Below are 4,069 nucleotides of genomic sequence, written 5' to 3' on the forward strand. Positions count from 1 at the left end.
GAAGAAAAACTTCCCTATTTGGACAGGAATGTCCTCTAAGACTCCTATTGGCTGGACCGCAGATCGGTCAGCCATCTGTACTGTCATGTCTGTCACTGCGAACCTAGTCAATTTGAGCTTCCTAGCAAGACTCAGGGGCATTACACTTATACTAGCTCCTAAGTCACATAATGCCTTCTCAATAGAGAAGGTACCTATATTGCAAGGAACAGAAAAGCTACCCGGGTCCTCTAGCTTATGGGGTGCAGTGTGAGACAAATAAGAGCATGATTCTTTAGTTAATGCGACAGTATGCACATTTTCAAGTGACTTTTTCTTAGACAAGAGTTGTTTTATGAATTTAGTATAGGCAGGCACTTGATTAACTAACTCAAGGAAAGGTACTTGTACATTCAAGCTACGAATAACTTTTTCAAATTTATTGAAAGATACCTGTTCCTTCGTCGGCACTAATCTTTCCGGATATGGGGCTGTAAGAAGTAGCTTAGCCCTCTCCTCTAAATCGCGCATGCCGGTATACGTGGACTTAGGCTGGAAGTCCACTACCTTCTCCTTGTTGAAGCTTGACCCCTCTTCAGACCGTCTTAAATGTGAGCCATTAACCGTCATTGGGTCGAACTTCGGAGCCGGGACTGACCCATCAGCACTCGGGTCTTCCCCCAATATTTTCGGAACTGTCGTACCCCGAAAAAAATGATCCCTCAAGTTGTCGGGCATCGGAGGACGAAAAATCTCACTATCGCCAGCCGATCTCGTCGATCGACCAGTGATGTCGTCGATCGACCGAGTTGAACAGACCGTAAGCTTCAGAACCCGCACTTCGATCGATCGGCCAGGCGTATCGGTCGATCGACGGATATACCTGGTAGACGCCTTTTTCTTTCCTTTGCTCGTTCCAGCTTTGTTTTGACTCGGTTTTGCCTCATCTTTTGCAGCATCATCCTCGACCATAGCAGGCCCCTCTAGGGTGGACCCACTCCTTAAAGTTATGGCATTTAGGGTCTCTTTCTGGTCAGTTTGAGTCGGTAAGTGTCCCGGAGCTCGAGTGGTATTCTTGCTAGCCAATTGAGCAATTTGGCTTTCTAGCATCTTCATCCCGGCCTCTCTAGCTTGGGACTCCTTCAGCAATAAGTTCTTCAACTCGGTGAACTCGTAATTTTGGGATTGTTGCTGCTGCGGCACATAGGGAGGTTTTTGATATGGTTGTTTGTGAGGGGACACATAGGCTTGCTGCTGCTGCTGTTGTGGAGGTTGAGTCGGATTCAGGACATTCTGGCTACTCCACCTCAAGTTGGGGTGGACATTCGGCTCATAGTACGTGTTTGTCTGCCTATAATGTTGAAAGGCAGCGCAAGACTCGAAGGGGACAGAACAATTTTCTGAGACACGCCCCTCAGCTCCACATCTTCTACAGACGAAAGGACCGTCTGAAATAGCATTGACATGGTACATCCCTCCTTTAGAAGCTCCTCCCAACTCATATTTGTCAAACCTTGCAGTGAGAGCTTCTAGTGCAGCAACAGAGGAAGATTCAGCAGCTCTCCTCTGGTTTCCTCTTGAATTCCCATATTCAGCCTTATGAGTGGCCAAATCATCAATGATCTTCCACCCCTTAGTCTCTCCCATGTTCTCAGCAAATCGGACATTGGCTGCAGCATCCAAAATAGCCCTCTAATCGTCATACAGCCCATTATAGAACTGATTGCAAAGACTCCATTTTTCGAACCCATGGTGCGGTATGGTTCGCACAAATTTCTTGAAACGGACCCATGCTTCATGAAAGTTCTCATCAGGCCCCTGTTTAAAGCTCGTGATCTGAGCTCTAATGCCATTTGTCTTCGAGGCAGAGAAGTACTTTTTGTAAAATGCCAGGGCTAAGGAATTCCAGTCGGTGATCCCATGAGCGGCTCGGTCCAAATCTCTATACCACTCCCTTGCAGCATCACGAAGGGAGAAAATGAACATGGTCTCCTTGATCTGGTCTTGAGTCACACCGGTCGACGGGGGTATAGAGCAGCAATAATCAATAAAAATCTCCATATGCTTGGCTGCATCTTCATTTGCAGCTCCCCCGAACTGGTTTCTCTCCACCAGGTTAATATAGGAAGGCTTTGGCTCGAATTTTCTCGCTTCCCCAGGTAGTTCGAATCCTTTGTAGAGATTCGCATTGTCGGCTACGAGTGACTAGCAATGGTTGCTTCTTGACCATGACTGGAATTTCGGAGAAGTGACTGTCTCAATTTGAAGAAATAGAAGCAGGAGATGTAGGTGGATCTTCCTCAAACAGAGCGTTCCCGTAGTAACTTGACAGAGTACTCAGCTCTTCCTCTGTCGGCAATACCCTTTGTGATCGTCTCAACTCGCGCAAGGATTTCTCGATCTCAGGATTGAACGGTACTAGTTCACCACCCTGTGACCTGCGCATAAGAAGAAACTACAAAAAGAATATAAGAAAAGTTTAAGGAACGGAAGTCCCTTAAACTAAAGAAAGACTAAATAAAAACAACTAAAAATTAGAACAATTGCCTCCCAAGAACGGCGCCAAAATTTGATACCCGTCGTGAGGTGTCAAAAATAAATTTATAATCTCCAACTACAACTATAGCTAGCGGCAGTCGGGTCGAACCACAGAGAGGCAGACGTAATTTCTAGTTGTTTAATTTCGGTCTTAAGGTAACAATAATGTGGGGGTTTGATTGGATTTGGTCTAAAGCTAATAGCAGTAAAAGAAATGTAAACTAACGAAATAAATGAAATCAAATATAAAAAGAGGTACTAGGATGGTCGGTTCACTATAGCTTCGGCGGCAGCATACTAAACAGGTCTAAATCAAATACATGAGGCGGGAAATAAAGAGGTCCTCTCGGTCCACTCTTAACAAATAGCATCTTTCGATCTCACTATAGGTCCCTAATATCACTAATACTAACTTTCGTCCTGAAAAGTGACTAACGGTCTAAACTTTACCTATCTTTCGATCTCAGCATAGTTTAGTCATTTTAATTGGTGATCTAACAACTGTCCCTATCTCTCGATCTGCTGGGTCAGTCATAAATTAAGCATCTAACTGGTCTCATGCATTCGATTCGTTAAATACAACATTAAAATCAATTAAAACGAAAGGTAACCTCACGTGGTCAGTCGATCGACCAGGTATGGCAGTCGATCGACTGACACGCGATTTCAGTCCAAATTAATACTACGCTGCCTACGCTATAATTCCCCTATATCCTAGCACAATTAATTTAGCTACTCATGCTGAGGGTGATAACAACAATAAAACTAGGGCATAAAAGTACTGAATTCATAATTAAAGCGGTAAGATAAATAATTAACATGCAACGATAAAATTGGCTTGTAATCTAACTAGCAATTCTATACTAACAACGAAATAAAAGTGAATCGAAATAAGGCAGAAGGAATACCGAAATTGCAGAGGAATGATTAAGTATAAGAACGAAATTCCAATGCTAAAACAATGTTCCAAACCCTAATTCTTTGAATGAATAAAACTCAATGTTACTGTGTAAAACTTAGATAAAAATCGGATCCATGTATCTGTCGAACTAGGTTACGTTATATAGAAAGTATACGTAACATAATTCCTAAACCTAATAACTCATGGGCTTGATAAATCTCGATCTTTTAATTCTCGTCTGGAATAGCGTCTTGGTCGATCGACTAAGGGTAGTGGTCGATCGACTGAGTAGCAGTGCACAGTAGCCTCTGGAACCCGATGGTTGGTCGATCGACTGAAGGTGGTGGTCGATCGACTGCTTTAGCTGCTACTTGACTTCATATTTCTCGTGGACTTGTCTTTTGGGCCTTGAATTGCGCACCAAGCTCGTTCCTTATGTGAATTCTTCACGTCAAATGCAATGCAGGATAGTCGGGGACAGATTTAGCTCAATTTCCGTTGAATTCTTCACATTTCTGCAATAAAGTACAAAAACACGAAAGTAGACGGAAATGGGGGAAATGGTAGCTTAAACTACACAAATGAGCTCTGAAATGCGTGGAAAATAGGATGTAAAATATCATATAAAAGACACGCATCATCAGTTAGGGT

The 4,069-nt window shown here is 43.3% G+C and overlaps 1 non-coding gene across 1 annotated transcript; it reads left to right on the top strand.

Annotated features, from left to right (window-relative positions):
- The first annotated feature begins 1,723 nt into the window (after positions 1-1,723).
- Positions 1,724-1,830, top strand: LOC141650111 (small nucleolar RNA R71). Its single transcript, XR_012546169.1, has one exon. It is a non-coding gene; the product is annotated as a small nucleolar RNA R71 (small nucleolar RNA).
- Positions 1,831-4,069: the final 2,239 nt, after the last annotated feature.

Source organism: Silene latifolia, chromosome 3 (genome assembly GCF_048544455.1).
Source record: "Silene latifolia isolate original U9 population chromosome 3, ASM4854445v1, whole genome shotgun sequence".
Lineage (NCBI taxonomy): Eukaryota > Viridiplantae > Streptophyta > Magnoliopsida > Caryophyllales > Caryophyllaceae > Silene > Silene latifolia.